General features: G+C 35.5%; 1 long non-coding RNA gene across 2 annotated transcripts; it reads left to right on the top strand.

Moving 5' to 3' along the window:
- The first annotated feature begins 413 nt into the window (after positions 1 to 413).
- Positions 414 to 22,387, top strand: LOC136043588 (uncharacterized). Of its 2 annotated transcripts, XR_010621666.1 has the most exons (3): positions 414 to 1,013; positions 18,903 to 19,057; positions 21,593 to 22,387. It is a non-coding gene; the product is annotated as an uncharacterized LOC136043588 (long non-coding RNA). The 2 variants fall into 2 exon arrangements; XR_010621665.1 differs by lacking the exon at positions 414 to 1,013 and having other exon boundaries at positions 15,597 to 19,057.
- Positions 22,388 to 22,427: the final 40 nt, after the last annotated feature.

The raw sequence follows: 22,427 nt of genomic DNA, 5'->3' as shown, positions 1-22,427 counted from the left end.
ACTGCCCCCAGAAATTAAAAGAAATTAAACGCGCCGAACTCACGAGCGAAGGGTCGCTGGTTCGAATCTCGGTGGTGCCGACCGTTTGGTTTAGGACGAGGGTTATTGGCGTTTCCCCGTAAGACAAGCCAAAAGTCCACCCAGCTTCAAATGGGTACCTAGAGAAATCTAGGGAAAAGCACGGGAAAGCGTCGGATGGCTTGCCCCCAACCACGCATTGCACCCCGGCCGAGGGCTGAGAATCAGGAGATCGGCACCTGCGCTACGCGAACCCTAATCGGTTTGCATGCGAAAGTTTGCTTTTTTGTTTGCTAATGTTATTTGCCATGTTGCAAGCTGTGTCAGCCTGATGCTCAGTCGTGTTCCAATACTTCTTCTAATGAAGATTTTCTTGTTGCTTTTGCTGATGATACCAATCTTACCCTTGGGAAGACGGAATGTGATATCAAGTCTAACCTTGTGGCATTATTCGAGAGTTATGTCATGGTTTAATGCCAATTACTTGGTCTTGAGTGTTGGTAAATCACATTTTCTTATTTTTTTCTCGAATTGGTATAGCTTTCCCTCAGCTTACACACCTTCAGGTGTCACAAGGCTCCTTGTATAGACCAGAGAATCGGGTGGTCCGGTTTCTTGGTATACTGCTTGATGAGAACCTTTCATTCAGAAACCATGTAGCCATGATTAGGGTTAAGGTCTCACTAAGTTTGGGTATCATTCGAAACCTTAGATACACATTTCCTGGATCTATTCTGAAACTTCTTTTTTCTGTCTTGTCCAGTCATATGTTTCTTATTGTCACTTAAATATAATGTTATTTGTTTTTTAACAGGTCTGGAATTCACTACCTTCTTCAGTGCAGATGTCACTCATTTGGGACTTTTAAAAGGATTCTCAGGGATCATTTAATAAAGAATCAAATAGATTATTTTTTCCCCGTGAGGAGTTGATGGCCCCTGTGTTTTGTTAGTGGTGTGTGGTTTTCTTCTCTGCACTTTGCTCCCAGGCCTCAGGTATGTTCTCTATGTTTTTTTTTTTTGTTTTTTTTTCTCCTTCTAGTTGTTACTTATATTGTATCCCCCATAAATATATTGCCTGTGAACTGCGATATGTGATTGCCTATACTGAATTTATTGCTTGTATAATAATTTTTTTTCTTATTCCCCTTGTATCCCTGGCCATGGAGCCTTTCGAGAGGAATTATGTGCATTGTAATTCGATTTTGAATTGTATTTTGTATTGTCTTCTGTTTGATATTAATAAACTTCTCTCTCTTTCTCTCCCTCTCTCTCATGAACTTTGCGGGATACAAAAACTGCAAAATAGAATACATATTTTCGCACTGTATTTGGCGCTCAATTGCTTGTAGAGAGAAAGTTTTTTTAGCTATCAAGATACTACAGAAACTACGCAAACAAATACCGGAAATACTAACGTCATAAAACAAAATATCAACCCTAAAAAAACTGTAAGACCACTGAGCCAACAAAATGGCGTATGATATTTGCCATTAACTTTATAGGAAAAAAACTGTTTGGATAGGTTTTCTGACTGCTATTGGTGATCAGTTGCTTGCAGAGCAAGTTTTTTCAAGGCTAGAACAGAGACCACTGGTAATTTACAAAAGCAAAAAGGCTAAGTCTCGAAAAAAATTCACCTATGCCAATAACGTTTATTGTAATTTTCCAGTGTAATAATGAGTGTAATAACACTTTCAGTGTAAGTGTTAGATGGCGTTGTTTTTTTGTTGTTTTTTTGTAAGACTCTAGCACCAGTTCTCACTCGTATAATTTGTCAATTCCCTTTGGCTTTGGAACAAGATTTAAGATGGCGTTTGCTTTTTTCTACTTTTTTACTTGTTTTAAAATCTTATTTAGAAGGAAAAAAGGATAAAACATATTTTAAAAAAGTAATTTTGTATATTACATACAACTTAAAAGACTATCGAAAATTGTCATTGGGAGTATTTAGCGAATTTTGCAAATATTTTTTGTTTTCTACTTAGAATTTTTCTGGGATGTAGTTTAAAGATATGATTCTAGGCTTGAAAATGAACTTGCTACATATGCGATTTGAATTGAATAAATCTTTATGTTAATATTTTGACACATCCTGCAATGCAGGATACCTTGATAAGAAAAGAAAACTTAAAGAGAAAATCTATTCAAAAACTATGACTCTAGTAAATGTTCAGAAAAAAGTGTTAACTTTAGATACAAATTTTGCATAATTTGCAGTTTTAAGCGATTTTTGTTGTTTTCAATAGTCAAGGGATTTTTCGACTATTCGTCGGATAAGTTTTCTTCTTAAACCAGTGACAAATCTGAACTTAAACGAGTCTTTAGAACAGGTAGCGCTGAAATATTTGTGGATCTTTCATTAACATAGTACTGAGTAAATCAGTAAAGAAGAAGAAATACAGCATTTCAGCGATTTTTGCAGGGGGAAAGAAGACAGATTTCGGCCAGATTCGGCCTAGTCAATAGTTTGAATATCCTATCATAGATGGAAAGACAAGTTCTAACGATCAGAAAAATACTATTAAGAGAGCACTAAAATCCAAGCACACTGAACAATAAATTATTTCAAATCTTCACAAAATTGCTGATTCAAATCTAATTCAACACAAACAATAAAGGAATGGAATTAAACATTTTCTTTTTATGCAGCAACGACATTCTGCTCGTTTTCTTCTGCTTTAGCATCTATTTTCTAGTCGTCATCTTTTTTTACAGCATCTATTTTCTGGTAATAGGGAAGTCTTTCCTGACAGCATGTTTGAGAAGTTACAATACCCAGAAATGGTTGAGTATACCTTCCAAAGAAAGACGTTCTGAGGGACTTCGACAAAGCAGCTGAAAATTAAAAACCAAATTCAGTTTCTGCCCCCCCCCCCTTATTGTTAGTTAGACAACAGTGTAAATACACATAAACTTACGATCCAAGAATCAAAAAATTATTTTATTGAGCTTTTTGGCATAATGAACTGGAGAGCCTTTTTAGATTATACTTTGGCCTTTATAGTCGGTTCCTCATTAATGTAACTTGATCCCTGAGCTTTTCTATTCTTTAACTAAGAGATCAAAAGGCTTAGAATCCACAGCCCTAAATGGCTTTGAATCTAAATAGCTGCAGAACCAGATTTACTGAATAAAATACATGTCCATAAGTCTATAAGGACTTATAACAATGCCAAGGATTCTAAAAACGAGTGGTATCCACAGGCAAAAAATGGCTCTGAATCTAAATAACAGAAGAACAAGATTTACTGAATAAAATACATGTATATTAAAATGCAAAAACATTGTCCAAGCGTGATTTAGCAGACAAACAGCTCTATTTCTTGTTTTCTCTCTTTGTTTCCAAATAAAATTATAGATATTTATAGTAGACCCACAATGCCAAACGATAACAAATATAAATTATAGAAATAATAAAGGACAAAAGGGATGACTCGAGGGATGAACAGAGGAAAGGGTGTCCATTCTTACCCATATAAAATTGATATCAACAAATTTAGGATGGGCCAGAGAGGGAGGGCATATACCACTGGTGAACGAGGTTGGCGACAGAGCGGAAGAGCCTTTCAATAAAGGAGGTTGGAGATAGGCCCTATGCACCATTAACCGAAGAGGGTAACAAAAAACGAGCTATTATTTAGACCATAAGGGTTCGGAAATGGAGTGTTGGCATTGTTGTCCAAGAGGGGTTGGAACGGAGCATGCGCACAGTCTAACAAAGGGAGTCCGAGACGAAGCAAACATAGGGCTGACCAGAGAAGGCTGGCAATTGGGCACACAGAAGACAGGGCTTCCTATTGAAACATGCTAATCAGATTTTAACAAAGTATAACTGAAGCACCTTTCTATGAAAATCTATCCATTAGGCGGACTAGCTTTTGAAGGATACTGTAGAATTGCAAAGTTCTCCACAGGGTTAGACAGTCTACTTGGTCAGATACTTTTTCGAAGTCCAGTAAAAGTACACACGTTGTCTATATTCATTAGATGAAGTAATGATGTGGTTGCCGTAGGAGTTGGCCAGAATCCACAATGTTCTTCACGCAAGTAGAGATTAAGCACAATTGGGAATCTAAACCCTATTTTTGAATCGGTACTTTACTGAAAACGGATTATATTACAAGTATTGTCTTTCGTACTTATTCTACCATTGAAAATAAAAATTACAGAAAAATAAAATCTTGAAATGATTATTTTTCAGTAATTACTAACATTTGTATCAGATATTGAATTAAATTTGTATTAGTTCTTTCCGAGACTGTTCAAGACACATAGCCTATAGTTTTGAATAAAGCGCACACGATGTGGTAGGTTTTATACTTTTACGGTTGGGGAAGGGGACAGTAGTTAAACTCTTGTTTATAGTTATTTTGTTCGTTTTAAGCTTGATTTGCATACTCAATTTAAATTTTATTTTTTTTAAGATTTATTGAAAAATAAGATTTATTATAGTTTTTTACTCTTTTAAAAAGTAGAGTTGAGAGAAAGAGTCAAACTTTAGCGTAAAGAGCGGGGCGTTGATGAGGAAGCAGCCCCTTTCAGATACAAAGTAATTTCTGTTCGTTTTAAGTTTTAATGTCGCTCCTTACTTTCAGTTAAAAAAACTTGTTTTTTTATTTAATTTCTGAATGTTTTTGAATCAATGTATGTTTTGATTTAGGCTCTCTGCAGAGGAATAATTAAAACGAAATTTGCATTCTTTTTTTTTTTGCTAAATGGCTTTCTCATAGTTTTGATCGAATGATTTTGAGAAAAACAGGAGTGGGGGAGTAAGCCTAGTTGCCCTCCGATATTTCGGTTACTTAAAAAGGCAACTAGCACTTTTAATTTTTTTACGAATGTTTTTATTAGTAAAAGATATACGTAACTTATAAATTAGCTTACGTAACGAACTTTTGTATTCTCATATTTTGTTACATATATGAGGGGGTTCACCCCCTCGTTAGTACCTCGCTCTTTACACTAAAGCTTAAATTTTGTCTCAATTCATTAAGAATGACCCCTGAATCACAAAAGCCTTAAAATAAATAGTTGGAATTACTAAAAATAGTTTAGCGTAAAGAGCGAAATATTAGGAGGCGGTGAGCCCCTTATATGCGTAACAATGTCTGTTCGTTTAAGTTTTAATGCTTCTCCTTACTTTCAATTGAAAAAAACTTTTTCATACTTATTTTTGTTGTTTTTTTTAAATAATGCTAGAAAATTCTGCGCTCCCTTCATGGAAATTTTCTTCCCCCATGACAAATTCCTCTATGAAAAGCTCCCCCAACATATCCCCCTCTTTTCGACCCCTCCTTCCAACCAAAAAATCCCCCTGAAAACGTGTGTACACTTCCCAATAACCATTACTATATGCAAGCACTGGTCAAAGTTTCTAACTTGTAGTCCCTTACGCAGGGACTGTGAAGGAGTAAGTAGTCCCCAAAGACATATTTATAAGGTTTTTCGACTACGCTGAATAAAATGGCTATCCGTTGAATTTTTGATCAGTTGACTTTGAGAAAATAATTAGCGTGGGAGGGGGCCTAGGTGCCGTCCAATTTTTGGTCACTTAAAAAGGGCACAAAAACTTTCCATTTCCGTTAGAATGAGACCTCTCGCAACACTCTAGGACCAGTGGGTCGATACGATGACCCCTGAAAAGAAAATAAAAAAAATAAAAATAAACACGCATCCGTGATCTGCCTTCTGGCAAAAAATACAAAATTCTACATTTTTGTAAATAGGAGCTTGAAACTTCTACAGCAGGGTTCTCTGATACGCTGTAAAATCTGATACGCTAATAAAATCTTTTTATTAGTAAAAGATTTACGTAACTTATAAATTAGCTTACGTAAAGAACTTTTGTATTCTCATATTTTAATTAAATATATGAGGGGGTTCGCCCCCTCGTCAGTACCTCGCTCTTTACACTAAAGCTTAAATTTTGTCCCAATTCATTAGGAATGACCCCTGAATCACAAAAGCCGTAGAATAAATAGTTGAAATTACTAAAAATACTTTAGCGTAAAGAGCGAGGTATTAGGAGGAGGTGAGCCCCTCATATGGGTAATAATTTCTGTTTGTTTTAAGTTTTAATGCTGTTCCTTACTTCCAGCTGAAAGAACTTTTTCATATTTATTTTTTCATTGTTTTTTTTTTTAAATAATGCTAGTAAATCCTGCGCTCCCTTCATGGAGATTTTCTTCCCCCATGACAAATTATCGATGGAAAGTTCCCCCAGCATATCCCCCTCTTCTCAACCCCTACCCCCAACCCAAAAAATCCTCCTGAAAACGCCTGGACACTTCCCAATAACCATTACTATATGTAAGCACTGGTCAAAGTTTGTAACTTGTTGCCCCTCCCACGGGGACTGTGGGGGAGTAAGTCGTCCCCAAAGACATAGTTATAGGGTTTTTCGACTACGTTGAATAAAATGGCTATCTCAGAATTTTGATCCGTTGACTTTGGTAAAATAATTAGCGTGGGAGGGGGCCTGAGCGCCCTCCAATTTTTTTGGTCACTTAAAAAGGACACTAGAACTTTTCATTTCCGTTAGAATGAGCCCTCTTGCAACATTCTAGGACAATTGGGTCGATACGATCACCCCTGGGAAAAAAAAAACAAAACAAAAAAACAAATAAACACGCATCCGTGATCTGCCTTCTGGCAAAAAATACAAAATTCCACATTTTTGTAGATTGGAGCTTGAAACTTCTACAGTAAGGTTCTCTGATACGTTGAATCTTATGGTGTGATTTTCGTTAAGATTCTATGTCTTCTAGGGGGTGTTTCCCCCTATTTTCTAAAATAATGCAAATCTTCTCAGGCTCGTAACTTTTGATGAGTAAGACTAAACTTGATGAAGCTTATATATTTAAAATCAGCATTAAAATGCGATTCTTTTGATATAGGTATTAGTATCAAAATTCCATTTTTTAGAGTTTTGGTTACTATTGAACCTGGTCGCTCCTTACTACAATTCGTTACCACGAACTGTTTGAAACCGCTTGAGGAGTTTTCTTTCGGTTGTTTCAAGACTGTGTAATTTTGTGGGTAGAGCCACACCTTCGTCACAAAACCTCCTATTAAGAATTTTTTCTCTTGGAAGTGACGTTTGGTGGGGAAGAATGGCAGAAAATACAACTATATTGGGGTGCAATGTCTTTTGTTACTTAGAAAGGACCCTAGATATGGCGATCTTGTTACAAATGAGCCCTATAGGACTACTGGCTCTGGTTCGATATGGTCACCTTTAGGAAAATAAAGGAAAAAAGTACACACATCAGCACATTCCATGCAAAAAACATTTGTTGCTCGAGATGACAGGAGGGTGGGGTTGTGATATTCTTTAAGAAAGTTTCTACCCATGATGATTTTAGTGGTATATTTTCAATTATAATTTGAGAACATTTTGAGGTGTTTCAAGCTTTTTCGAAATTTGTTTGGAGATTTTAAGGTACTTACCTGCAGACAGTGGTTCGCGCTCTTTACGCTAAAGTTTGTATTGTTTTAAAAAGTAGAGTTGTGAGAAAGAGTCAAACTTTAGCGTGAAGAGCGAGGCGTTATGGAAGGGACAACCCCTTTCATATACGGAATAATTTCTGTACGTTATCTGTTTTAGTGTCGCTCCTTACTTGCAGTTAAAAAGACTTGTTTTTTTTATATTTAATCTTTTTCTAAATCCATCTAGTAAACCCAGAATGTTAAAATGTCATTTCGTTGACATACACCTTACACTCTTATTTATGATAGTCAAGGCCAGTTAGTAGCAACACCCTAAACCCTCCAGTTAAATGTTTGAGCTTCTACACCTGGTGTTTTTCTCCCCTTATATCAGGTTTCGCAGTACCCTCACCTTACGATATGCTGCTAATCCTGGCAAGTAATATTTGTGCTTTTAATGTTCATTGAACTTTCCCTTATTAAACAGTTCGTGATAAAAAAAAAAACTGAAAATGCACGGGTTAATAGTAACCAAAACTATCAAAAATGAGTTTTAATAACAATTAATGCATCAAAAGAATTAGATTTTGATGATATGTTTCTTGTTTAGAATATAGGGGGAAACACCTCTAAAAATGCAAGTGATGATGCTTAAGATCTCGCCATCAGATTTAGTGTATCAGTGAATCCTATTGTAGATTAAGAATACACGAAAGCTTTTGCTTTAGAATGCTGAACGCAAACTTAGAATTGCTTATGCTAGTATGGTTACATCGCAGAATAATCTGGAACAGAAAGCCCTTTCTTGAATATATAATAGTGTGGCTGTCCTACATATTCTATGTTTGACCACATTTTGGGATATTTTTATTGAATCTAATTGGCAAGTGTTGCGAAAGTGCTATTTTAGGTACGCAAAATTTTGCTTCAGGCCCCTCTGTGGTTCAAGAATAAGTACATCGTGAACCGTTTTGGTGTGACCGGGGATGAACCGTTTCAGAATCTGAGTAACCAGTCCTCTTCTCACCCTTTGAAGGGTGTACTATTTTAGATTTGGTATTATTTGTAATTTGTGTATGTCTGTATGACATGTTTGTTTTATTTTCCTTTATTTTATTGTACTCTATCTTTTTTCTTTTTTTGTTTATAGATGGGCAATAAAGAACACTCAGAGGTTTCAAGTTCTTATGTACAAATATATAGATTTTTGTATCTTTTTTTTGAAGAAATGTCGCAGATATTTTCTAGAGGTGATTTTATCGAACCAATAGTCTCTAAAATTAGAGGAGGGCTCATTCGATTGAAAATCAAAAGTTCTAGTGTTCTTTATAAGTTTCTAAAGAGATTGTACCACAGGAAAGTACTGTTTTCTGATATTATGAGGTAGCTAATCGATTTAAAAGTGATATGAATAATCGATTTAATAATTGGGGAATTTTTTTCATATTCTGCATATAGGCCAGGTATTAGAATAAGAAAATGTTTTATTGCTCTTCGAACAGACATTATGCGGTTAATGTCTATTATTCAATGCTCAAATTGTTGTAATTATTGCTAAAATTGTAATGTTATCATTTGACGATCAATCGTGTTATCAATTTGATGATCATTTCGTTATAAATTTATGCTTGCTTTTAACATTTAAAGTAAATTCTCTTTCTTTCACTCTTTTAATATTTGTGGAAAAATTTTTGTTCGATACGAGCAATCAAATACATCAAATATTGTAGTGTAAAAAAAAAAGAATTATAGTGTAAAATATGTGCTATTGAGTTGTGATCCGGACCTTCACTATTAGAAAGTCAATGATAGGCTAAACGGAATTAATTGAAAAAAGGTAACCACCTGGAGTAGTGCCTTACCGCCTGGGTAAATTTACCAAAAGTAATCATCTTACCACCTGGAGAAGTTCATCAAACTTGACTAAGGCCATATAAAAAATAGACCTGTCATAGTATAAAAATTAATCAAGAATTACAAAATTATGCGTATCTTTTGAACGCTATTGTTAAGCTAGTGTAAATTTTCTATTTAATTAGGGAACAGGAAGAAGCAAAAACTAGTTAATGTATGCCTATTTGGTACAGGGGAACTAGTTTCAATCAATCAATCGTCAATCATTTATTAGATACTAAATACACTATACAGTATATAATACACCATATAAAAACAAGATCCCCAGAAGTTAATTTATTGGGGGATCCATTACATTTAATACACAATATCAAAGATAAATAAATTTCGTACACATGTAAAGAGAAAAGAAAAAGGATAAGATAAAAAATAAGAGAAAAAGAAAAAAACAGACCTATACAGATTATAAGGACATGTATGAATACATTCAAATGATTTGCTAAATTAATTTCCATTAATGGAAAAACTTTAGTAAAGAGATCGCAGTGTAAGATGAAGAGCCATATCGGATGGCACTGAACTCCAGAAAGAAATAGAACAGTAAGTTGGGGATTTCTTAGCAGCTTTGGATGAACACTTTGGAGCGGATAACTTTCGAGAAATACTAGTAGCGATAAAGGTTACCTACCTGATGACGACAACCTAAGAAAGTACCACTGGAGAACTTCATGTAACAGACCATTGAAACCTGTAAAGGCAAGACCTGGATCTGCATAAAGATCGGTAGAAGTCTAGATTCGAGGAAGGCGAAAAGCGGCCTTTAGTTTAATAATAATAATTATAATAATAGTTTATTCCTCACGCCTCTCAATACAAAATTTCCACATAACTGACACCTTATTAAAAGAAAAACGTTACGGCAGGGCGAAAAGCGGAACAACTGCGGGACGGTTGCCATTTAGAGTTGTCCTACGTTGAAAGTCTCGAGATATGGTATGTTTATGTTTAGGCTAATATTTGTCTTCATTAATAATAGCCCTCGGGCTTATGTATCAGTTATGATGTTTTCTGTTGGCTTAGTCCTATATACTTTCGTTAGGCTGGTTTAACTTCATTTTTGGTTTGATTATACAGATTTTTGATGAATCCGTATGCTCATCTGATGCAATACGCTCGCAGGAAGCCTTTAAGGCCACCAAAATCGCACTGTTTTTAAAATTGCCTTTATATTTTCAATATACTTAAATACAATCAATTCAATTATAATCAACATAATTTAATTATTTAGTTATAATCAGTAATATTCAAGCTATTATTCAAGCTAAAGTTATTTAGATGGCTTTCTTTTTCTTTTAGATTATTGTCGGAACAATTGACAACGGAGTAGGATAGAATTCATGATGAAGCAGAGGAGCTTTGACTTCAGATGAAACAGTTTTTTTTTCAACCTTGTTGATAGTAAATTAAAAGTTATAGCGGTCTTTCTAGCGGGCGGAAGCGATGAGAGGGCAATTTATGCCTCTGTCTTCTTTACCCCGCACCCATACATCGCATAGGATGAAAATTTCAAGATATCTAGTTAAATCACAATTTTTCTAGAGGTTTGAAAAAAATTATCTTTGCTTGTGGTATGGTAAGTCCGACCCCCTTTTAAAACGGTTTCGTATTAAGAAAGTAATCCTTCTAAAACAGAGGCTTTAGGGGCACATTTCAACAGAAAGTAGGGTATTTTGGCCTTGTTGGCAAGGCCGTATACGGGAGGAGGGGGGTTTAAACCCCCCCCCCACTACCCCGAAATGTTGATACGACTCGTAGAAACTTACAGAAACGAACGTAAACAAGTTTCTAACGCGCTTTTTAAAGTTTTTGCAATTGCACCCCTTCCCTCAAGAAAAAATCTTGGACACGTTCTTGCTTGTTGGAATGAATGTCTTTGAGGATGAAACCCCCCCTCCCCTCGATTGGGAATTGGCTCATTCGACTGGAAATTGAAAGGGCTATTTTTAATAGTCGAAAGTGATTGGAAGGCAATTAATCCCCCCTCCCACGCCTACTATTTTCCCAAACACATGCAATCAAAATTTTGAGATAGCCATTTTGTTCAACGTAAATGAAGGGTCTGAAAATTATGTCTTTGAGGATGACCCCCTCAACCCAGGGCCCTCAGGGCAAGGGTTCCCGAAATGCATCTGATAGAAATTTTGAGATGGCTATTTGTTGTCGTAGAAACTTCGAAAAAGGCTCATTTGATTGGAAATTGAAAGGGCTAGTGCCCTTTTTAATAGTCAAAAGTAATTGGAGGGCAACTAACCCCCCTCCCATGCCCACCATTTCCTCAAACACATCCAATAAAAGCTTTGACATAGCCATTGTGTTCAACATAATTGAAAGCTCCGGAAATTATGTCTTCGAGGTTAGCACCCCCCCCAATACCCTTCTGTGTATTGGTCGTAAGTTATGCCCTGTGGGGCAAATAGCGTATATATATAGAAAGGGTGATCGTATAAACTTTGGATAGGGCTCATTTGATTGGTAATCAGACATTCTAGTTCCCTGTTTAAGATTCAGACTGATTGGAGGGTGGATACCCCCCCCTACACCTCATATTTTTCCCAAATGTATCTGATAGAAATTTTGAGAAGCCCAATTGTTGTCGTAGAAACTTCGAAAAAGGCTCATTCGATTGGAAATTGGTTTTTAATAGGGGACTTTTCAAACAGTTCGTGGTGACGAACTGTATTAAGGAGCGTCCCGGCTCAATAGTAACCAAAACTTTAAAAAATGGAATTTTGATACTAATACCTATATCAAAAGAATCGCATTTTAATGCTGATTTTAAATATATAAGCTTCAACAAGTTTAGTCTTACTCATCAAAAGTTACGAGCCTGAGAATATTTGCATTATTTTAGAAAATAGGGGGAAACACCCCCTAGAAGACATAGAATCTTAACGAAAATCACACCATAAGATTCAACGTATCGTGTTGATAAGCTTCATCAAGTTTAGTCTTACTCATCAAAAGTTACGAGCCTGAGAAGATTGCATTATTTTAGAAAATAGGGGGAAACACCCCCTAGAAGACATAGAATCTTAACGAAAGTCACACCATAAGATTCAACGTATCAGAGAACCTTACTGTAGAAGTTTCAAGCTCCAATCTACAAAAATGTGGAATTTTGTATTTTTTGCCAGAAGGCAGATCACGGATGCGTGTTTATTTGTTTTTTTGTTTTGTTTTTTTTTTCCCAGGGGTAATCGTATCGACCCAATTGTCCTAGAATGTTGCAAGAGGGCTCATTCTAACGGAAATGAAAAGTTCTAGTGCCCTTTTTAAGTGACCAAAAAAATTGGAGGGCGCTCAGGCCCCCTCCCACGCTAATTATTTTACCAAAGTCAACGGATCAAAATTCTGAGATAGCCATTTTATTCAACGTAGTCGAAAAACCCTATAACTATGTCTTTGGGGACGACTTACTCCCCCACAGTCCCCGTGGGAGGGGCAACAAGTTACAAACTTTGACCAGTGCTTACATATAGTAATGGTTATTGGGAAGTGTCCAGGCGTTTTCAGGAGGATTTTTTGGTTGGGGGGAGGGGTTGAGAAGAGGGGGATATGCTGGGGGAACTTTCCATCGATAATTTGTCATGGGGGAAGAAAATCTCCATGAAGGGAGCGCAGGATTTACTAGCATTATTAAAAAAAAAAAAAACAATGAAAAAATAAATATGAAAAAGTTCTTTCAGCTGGAAGTAAGGAACAGCATTAAAACTTAAAACAAACAGAAATTATTACCCATATGAGGGGCTCACCTCCTCCTAATACCTCACTCTTTACGCTAAAGTATTTTTAGTAATTTCAACTATTTATTCTACGGCTTTTGTGATTCAGGGGTCGTTCCTAATGAATTGGGACAAAATTTAAGCTTTAGTGTAAAGAGCGAGGTACTGACGAGGGGGCGAACCCCCTCATATATTTAATTAAAATATGAGAATACAAAAGTTCTTTACGTAAGCTAATTTATAAGTTACGTAAATCTTTTACTAATAAAAAGATTCGTAAAAAATTAAAAGTTCTAGTTGCCTTTTTAATTAACCAAAAAATCGGAGGGCAACTAGGCTTCCTCCCCCGCTCATTTTTTCTCAAAATCATTCGATCAAAATTATGAGAAAGCCATTTAGCAAAAAAAAAATGCAAATTTCGTTTTAATTATTCCTCTGCGGAGAGCCAAAATCAAAACATGCATTGATTCAAAAACGTTCAGAAATTAAATAAAAAAAAAGTTTTTTCTAACTGAAAGTAAGGAGTGACATCAAAACTTAAAACGCACAGAAATTACTTCGTATATGAAAGAGGCTGCTTCCTCATCAACGCCCTGCTCTTTACGCTAAAGTTTTTTACTGTTTTAAAAAGAAGAATTGAGAGAATATAATTTGCACTTCACTAAAAAAAAAACATATAAAATGTTTTCACTTTATTTTTACTTGTTTAAAATGTTTTTAATGGTTATATGAAGAGAAAGTCCTCCCCCTTGCACTCCAGTTACAGCGCGACTATAGGGTGCCCTATTTAAGAGTAACAGGAGATTGGATGGCAAGCAGCCCTTCTCTCAAACCCATTCTTTTTCCAAACGCATCCATTTAAAATTTTGAGACAGCCATTTTGTTCAGCACTGGACAACTGTCCAGCAACAATGTCTTTAGGGATATTAGGCAGTGTTTTTAACAAAATGGCTATCTAAAAAAAAATTCCGATTGGTTTGGGGAAAAAAGATGTAAGGGGGGGGGGGCTTGTTGCCCTCGGATCTCTTTTGACCCGTAAAAAATTTTCGATTTCAAATCAAATTAGCCGTCTCTGAAGTTTATGTGGGCATCCCTTTCATAAATACCATATACATACCCAGGGCATAACTTACCACGCCTGCCTCCGGGCCCTTGGGGGATTGTGTTGACACAGGAGTTTTCGTTATATGATCTTTTTACTATTTAAAAAGAATGACTCAAAGCTTTTATCGGATGAAAAAGGTTGTGGCGGGGGAGGGGGCAATAGTTACCCTGTAATCTTTTCTGAATTTTAAAAAGTTACCTGTAGTTTTCAATTTCCTGTCAAATGAACCCTCTCTGAAGTTTATACAAGCATCCATTCCATAAGAACCACATATGCCAACTGGGCATAACTTACTACGCTGTCCCTGGGCCCTGAAGGTCGTGTCGACACCTAATTTTTTTTTTAGGATCTTTGATCCTTATGATTTTTAATAAAATGGCAATTTCAAATTTTTTATCGGATTCATTTGGGAAAAAGGGCGTAGGGGGCTAGTTGCCCTCCGATCACTTTTGAGCTTTTTCCTTCAGGCTGTTCCCTTCTCAACACCCTGCTCTTTACGCTAAAATTTGACTCTTTCTCTCAATTCTACTTTATTAAACAGTAAAAAAACTTTAGCGTAAAGAGCGGGGCGTTGAGAAGGGAACAGCCCCTTTCATACACGGATTAATTTCTGTTCGTTTTAAATTTTAATGTCGTTCCTTACTTTCAGTTAAAAAAACTAGTTTTTTTTATTTAATTTCTGAATGTTTTTGAATTAATGGATGTTTGATTTTGGCTCTCCGCTCATAAATTATTAAAATGAAATTTGAATATGAATTCTTTTTTTGGCTAAATGGCTTTCTCTTAGTTTTGATCGGACGATTTTAAGAAATAAGGGGTGGGGAAGGAGGCCTAGTTGCCCTCCAATTTTTCGGTTGCTTAAAAAGGCAACTAGAACTTATAATTTTTAACGAACGTTTTTATTAGTAAAAAATATACGTAACTTAAGAATTAACTTACGTAACGAATTTTTATATTCTTATATTTTTATTATGTAAATGAGGGGGGTTAGTCCTCTCACTAATACCTCACTCTTTACACTAAAGCTTAAATGTTGTCCCAACTCTTTAAGAATGACCCCTGAACCAGAATTTCTCTGCTCCATGACATAGTCCTACAAAGAAAGATCCTTCCACATAGCCCCCTCCCCTCAACCCCGCCAAACCAAAATAGTCCCCCTGAAAAACGTCTGTACACTTCCAAATAACCATTACTGTATGTAAATTAAATAAAAAAAAACAAGTTTTTTAAATGAAAGTAAGGAGCGACATTAAAACTTAAAACGAACAGAAATTCCTCTGTATACGAAAGGGGCTTTTCCTTCTCAACGCCCCGCTCTTTACGCTAAAGTTTGACTCTTTCTCTTAACTCTACATTTTAAAACAGTAAAAAACTTTAGCGTAAAGAGTGGGGCGTTGAGAAGGAAAAGCCCCTTTCATATACGGAGTAACTTCTGTTCGTTTTAAGTTTTAATGTCGCTCCTTACTTTTATTTAAAAAACTTGTTTTTTTATTTAATTTCTGAACGTTTTTTAATCAATGCACGTTTTGATTTTGGCTCTCCGCAGAGGAATAATTAAAACTAAATTTGTATATTTATTTTTTTTTGGCTAAATGGCTCTCTCATAATTTTGATCTAATGGATTTGAGAAAAAAGAGCGGGGGAGGAAGCTTAGTTACCCTTCGATTTTCAGTTAATTAAAAAGGCAACTAGAACTTTCAATTTTTTACGAATCTTTTTATAAGTAAAAGATATACGTAACTTAAAAATAAGCTTACGTAAAGAACTTTTGTATTCTTATGTTTTTATTACATATATGAGGGGGTTCGCCCCCTCGTCAGTACCTCACTCTTTACACTAAAGCTTAAATTTTGTCCCAATTCATTAAGAATGATCCCTGAATCACAAAAGCCGCAGAAAAAATATTTGAAATTACTAAAAATACTTTTGCGTAAAGAGCGAGGTATTAGGAGGATTTGAGCCCCTTATATGGGTAATAATTTCAGTTCGTTTTAAGTTTTAATGCTGCTGCTTACTTCCAGCTGAAAAAAAAGTTTTTCATTGTCTTTTTTAAGTAATGCTAGTAAATCCTGCGCTCCCTTCATGGAAATTTTCTTCCCCCATGACAAATTCTTCGGTGAAAAGTTCCCCCAGCATATTCCCCTCTTCTCAACCCCTGCCTCCAACCAAAAAATCCTCCTGAAAACGCCTGTACACTTCCCAATAACCATTACTATATGTAAGCACTGGTCACAGTTTTGAACTTGTATCCCCTCCCACGGGGACTGTGGGGCAGTAAGTCGTCCCCGAAGACATAGTTATAAGGTTTTTCGACTACGTTGAATAAAATGGCTATCTCAGAATTTTAATTTGTTGAATTTGGGAAAATAATTAGCGTGGGAGGGGGCCTAGGTGCCCTCCAATTTTTTGGTCACTAAAAAAGGGCACTAGAACTTTTCATTTCCGTTAGAATGAGCCCTCTTGCAACATTCTAGGACAACTGGCAAAAAATATAAAATTCCACATCTTTGTAGATAGGAGCTTGAAACTTCTACAGTAGGGATCTCTGATACGTTGAATCTGATGGTGTGATTTTCGTTAAGATTCTATGACTTTTAGGGGGTCTTTCCCCCTATTTTCTAAAATAACACAAATTTCCTCAGGATCATAACTTTTGATGCGTAAGACTAAACTTGATGAAACTTATATATTTAAAATCAGCATTAAAATGCAATGCTTTTGATGTAGCTATTGGTACCAAAATTCCATTTTTTAGACTTTTGGTTACTATTGAGCCGGGTCGCTCCTTGCTACAGTTCGTTACCACGAACTGTTTGATACTGGTCTGAGTTTGTAACTTTCAGCCTCTCCCCCGGGAACTTTGGGGGAGTAAATCATCCCAAAGACATAGTTATTAAGGTTTTCGACTATGCTGAACAAAATGGCTATCTCAAAATTTTGATTCGGTGACTTTGGGAAAAAAATTAGCGTGGGAGGGGGCCTAGGTGCCCTCCAATTTTTTGGTCACTCATAAAGCGCACTATAATTTTTGTTTCCTTTAGAATGAGCCCTTTCGCAAGATTCTAGAACCACTGGGTCGATACGATCACCCCTGGGAAAAAAAAATAAACAAACAAACAAATAAACACGCATCCGTGATCTGCCTTCTGGCAAAAAATACAAAATTCCACATTTTTATAGATAGAAGCTTGAAACTTCTACAATAGGGTTCTCTGATACGCTGGCTTTAAGGGGTTGTTTCCACCTATTTTCAAAAATAAGGAAAATTTTCTCAGGCTCGTAACTTTTGATGGTTAAGATTAAACTTGATGAAACTTATATATTTAAAATCAGCATTAAAATGTGATTCTTTTGACGTAGCTATTGTTATCAAAATTCATTTTTTTAGAGTTTTGGTTACCATTGAGCCGGGTCGCTCCCTACTACAGTTTGTTACCACGAACTGTTTGATATTATTCCTCTCGTTTTAGGCCTGCCCCTTGTTGACTCCTCCTTTAAGATTGGTCCCTTCTTTGGAAATAGTATAAGTATTTTGTTGAATTTTTGCTAGGGAGAGTGTTTTTGGGCCTGATTTGGAATTAGTCTTCTGGTGAGAAATCTTACAAGTTTGTTTGCCCTCACTATTCTCCCTTCTTCGCAACGCATATGTCTAAGAGAATTTATTCCAAACTTCAGCTGTATTCCCAGAATTATGAGTTTTTTTTTTCCGAAATAAGTTTTCCTCTGCTACGATAGGCACCTTTTCTAGCAACAATAGGCATGTTGCGATATTCGACCGTGAAAATAAATAAGCCAAAGCTATTGGTTAAAACTCATAATACTTCTCGATAAAAATTCAAATATTGTCAATTCTCAAGTTTTTTGTTGTCTTTACGGTTTTGGCTTATTCTTTTACTGACGTTTCATTAACGTTTCTTTTTTTAATGTGTCGCCTGTTGCTATCAAAAACCTCATAGATGCATACGCAGGGCTTTTTCAGGAAAAATTTAATTCTTCGTTTTTCTTGTAAATTTCTACTTAACCATTAAATCAATTCAATTTAATTTTTACTGTCCTTGGTAATTTAAAATTATCCATAAGTTTGTCTCTCAATTTCAAAATTTAGTATAATGAGCAAATGATAATAATAATAATATCAAGCAAATAATAACGTAATAATTAGCATATGACAATAATAGTGAGCAAATAATAATGTAATAATGAAGAAATGTAATTTTAGAGACAGAAATATTCGTATATTTATCCTTCTTTTTTTTCACTGGCTTGAAATATCCTTGTTTTTCCTTTTTCACAACTTCCTTCATTTTGTCATCCATAGCCAGTTTTGTCATAGGAATTATTCTCATTATATTTCTTTATAATCTAATAGCCAAAAAACAATAAATAGCTATAAAAGGATAACAACAGAATAAAAGAAAAAAAGGTAAATTAAAAAGGGCAGTAACAAAAATAAAAAGTGAACGAAAGTTAAAAACACAGTATACACCAAAAGAAATGCACAGATTCTGCATTAGAAGACATCGTCAGCTTCGTGTATAACAAGGCCACCTTACCTGATATATTGGGAGAATAAAACCTAAGCATTATATTTTACTACTTTTATACCAGGGTTGTCAAATAAAGTAAAACTAAAGGAAATTTGCAGAATGAACAGTTTGAGCACAGTTTGCATCAGCTTTCAATCCTCAATTTTTAAAGCAACTGCTATTCTAGCCATCCTTACCACCACCAGGAGTCACATATGGTAGCCTTCACCACCCGGGATATGGGCCCGCTTTATTAGGCACTGCTTTGCCGCCTCGTTCTGAAATGTCTCACCCAGCATATGGGATGCATTCTATAGGAAATGAAATGCATCGCCACTATCTGTAAGTATTGTTTCAGGCTTTCATCAACACAACTTTCTTTATGTTTCTTACTTTTTGGACATAATTTCCTATAATTTGCTGATTTTAAAATTCTATATAAAAAACGCACAAAATTCTCACAGTTGTAAATCTACTAAGAAAATCCCAAAGAACGACCCAAATGCCCCGGCCCTAGACCCCCATCCTTCTGATTTTGAAAATAAGCTTGTTTGGTATTTTCACTTAACAAGGCAATTACGCTATTTTGTCGAAAAATTAAAAAAAATTACCCCCGCCGTCCGTGGATTTTAAATAAATAAATTTTGTCCCCCTTTTTTCTATATTTTCGTGAATTGCCGCCACTATTTCCTGCTCCTGGACATCATGGTTGCAAGTGCAACCTAGTAAAGAGCGAATCGCAATCCATAACAATCAAAAGTTAAAAGAGTAGTTTAGAATAAAACTACGTTGTTAGAAAAGATCGCCATCTGACACTGATTCAGGAATGGTAATTTTTATTTCGGTTCGTCTTAAAAGTAAAAGTTTATTGCGAAAAGAAATTTATGGTGATTTCGAAGAAAAGCCTGAGACCCCTGATTTTTAGTTATCTGCTCAATATGTACAAGCACAGGGGAAACCAGGGGAACCAGGGCATAATGCTACAGAAGCCAGTATCGTGTGGAGGAACAAAGACACATAGGCACTGAGAATTCGAAAAGAGAAAACACCAAAAAATGAAAATCTATGTTTTATTCATTAGCCTAGAGGGAAAAAGAAAGAAAAAACTGTATCGAGATTCTATTAAAGGGACACCCTAATTTCTATGAAGAGTGGAAATCGATATAATAATTGGAATAATATTTCCAAAGATATATCACCTAATGAGGTTAGAAACAAGTTACTGAAGATTATAAATGTGATTTTTGAAAAAAGGGAAGTACTTAGCGATTTTAAGAAAACCCTAAATATACCCCTGTATCAGAAAGGTGATAGGAGTGAATGTGATAATTATAGAGGCATTAGCCTAGTTTCTATAAGTTGCAAATTACTTGTAGGATTTTATTCTTTAAACTTAGACATGTCGTAGATAAAGTTTAAAGAGAAGAACAGTGCGGTTTTAGGTAGCGTTGTGAACGTGTCGATCAAATTTTCACTCTTCGGTGAATAATTGAGAAGTGGCTTAGTTATCAAACACCTTTGACCCTCAATTTTATAGATTATGAGCAAGCGTTCGATTCAGATGAGAGAAGAGCTTTAACATTGGTCCTATTCGTGTATTGGATAACATATAAATACATTAAAGTGATTAATGCTATTTACAAGTACAACCTTGCTGTAGTAAAGGTATAACCAAGCCAAAAAGCCTCTTAGTTAAATTATGAATAGAAAGAAAGGAGGAATAATTTGTGAATAATGTCAGATATTGTTTATTCAGTTCAAATTATTGTTTTTTCTTCTTCTTCTTCCTTATTTGTATAGTGATAGTCTACTTTTTTTTCTAGGTGCTAAATAATCAAAGAATGAATTATGATGGACGGGCTCATCAAACTGATTCGAGGTTGAGGCCAAAAACGTCCATTGTCTCTAATTATGTCCTCCCAGAAATTTAGGAAAATCAAAAAACTGTTTAAAAACCAACATGTCTTCTTTTCTTCAACAAAAGCTGTTCTGAGTTTATTTGTGCTAGAGAAAAAAAAGGCAAAGTTTAGTAGATGTCTTTCCGTGAAGAATTCTAGTAGATGTCTTTATGAGTCGTCCTGGCCCAGTGGATTGGTGAGCTGGATTCAGGATCCTTTGTCTGAGACGGCAAGGGTTCGAATCCTAGTATACCCAATTATTTAGTTCGGGACGGGGTTCAGTGGCGTGACTCACTAAGCTCAGCCAGAGTCAACCCAGCTTAAAATGGGTACCTGGAGAAATCTGGGGTAGGTAAACAGGAATGGTGAGCGAAAGCACAGGATGGTTGCCCCCCCCCCGTTACACTTCCTGGCTGAAGGGCCAAGAAACAGAGATCAGCACCGCCAGTAGGGACTGTAAAGTCTAATTCCGTATTCTTTACCTTTTCTTTACCTTTTCGTTGAAAAATGGAAAAATAATGACGTAGAACTACACTTAGCTGTGTAATCATGCTGTGCTACACTACACAGCTACACTTAGCTGTGTTCTCATTCAGCAGATTGCAGTAAAATCAATCGAACAAAGTACGTTAATTCTTAATGTTGTATACTGATTTATTTGTAGAGATGACTAATATGGTAAGTGAATAACTCATTCGATCGTTGAGTAATCACACTAATTAAAAAGGGAATAAAAATCAATAATAAAACTCAAAGCAACGGCTCTCTCAAAATGTACCTTGATCCATTATCTGTATTAATATTTTATGAATTGAGAGGCTCAACTCTCAATTTTATGGGAAGTGAGAGGCTCAACTGAACGTCAGTTAATCTTACTGTTAAAAAAAGGACTAAAAGTATCATTAATTGTCAAATAAATATTTCTCACTCTTTCTATTTATGTTGTCAGGCGGAACTAATCTATTTTCTTTTGTTGTAGACACTATGCTGGCATGCCAAGGAGCATTGAAGGACCCATGCTGCCACCTAATCAATATCCGCAAGCATCATTCCCTCAGCCGGAATAGATTTCTGCTGTTTTCCATGGATTGGAGTTAATTTTGTGCCCTTTTTCTATTCATTTTAAGGAGATGGCGCTCTAGTTGACTGTATATTATTATATATTTCCTTTTTCGAGTTGTTTTCTTCTTTCATTTATTTTTTAGGAATTTTTGTCGCTTAAAATATCCGAGTTAAGTCGTGTTTGTTTTGTTTGATAAATTACAATGTTATATCTCCATTCCAAAGCCATCAGCTTTCATTTGAAACAGAAGAATTATATGAAGGGGCGAAGTAGTTTGTAGTGGAAAAGCAGTAAGTGGCAAAGTAAATTGAAAAGGAAATAAAAAAAAGTTATGCCATTTGTTCATTATTTACATATATATAATAACGAACAAGAACAATTTATTGACATAATTTTATACTTCAAATCCTTAAAGAGGATACTCACCGCAATTTCCACCAAGGCGTTTGGAACTTAATTAATAGCTCTTTTTCGACAGAAGAAGTAGGTTCAGTAATGAAAATGTATTTTAATTTTTTTAACAAGAAAATTTACAATCCAAAATGAAAAAAAAGACTTTCACCAACAGCAAAACATTGGTTCAAAACTCACGCTTCAGTTAAAGTTTATGAAGTGTCAGATATTCAAAAGCTTTGGGATACGGAAGGCATGAACAAAGTTAAGAAAATAATCCTAGACTTATTGTGTCCCATAGATAAAAAAAAAAAACAATATCAATATCAGGAATGTTGGAATTGAGCCGGAAAATATG

Source organism: Artemia franciscana, unplaced genomic scaffold (genome assembly GCF_032884065.1).
Source record: "Artemia franciscana unplaced genomic scaffold, ASM3288406v1 Scaffold_740, whole genome shotgun sequence".
Classification (NCBI taxonomy): domain Eukaryota; kingdom Metazoa; phylum Arthropoda; class Branchiopoda; order Anostraca; family Artemiidae; genus Artemia; species Artemia franciscana.
This window is presented reverse-complemented; position numbering and strand designations above follow the sequence as displayed.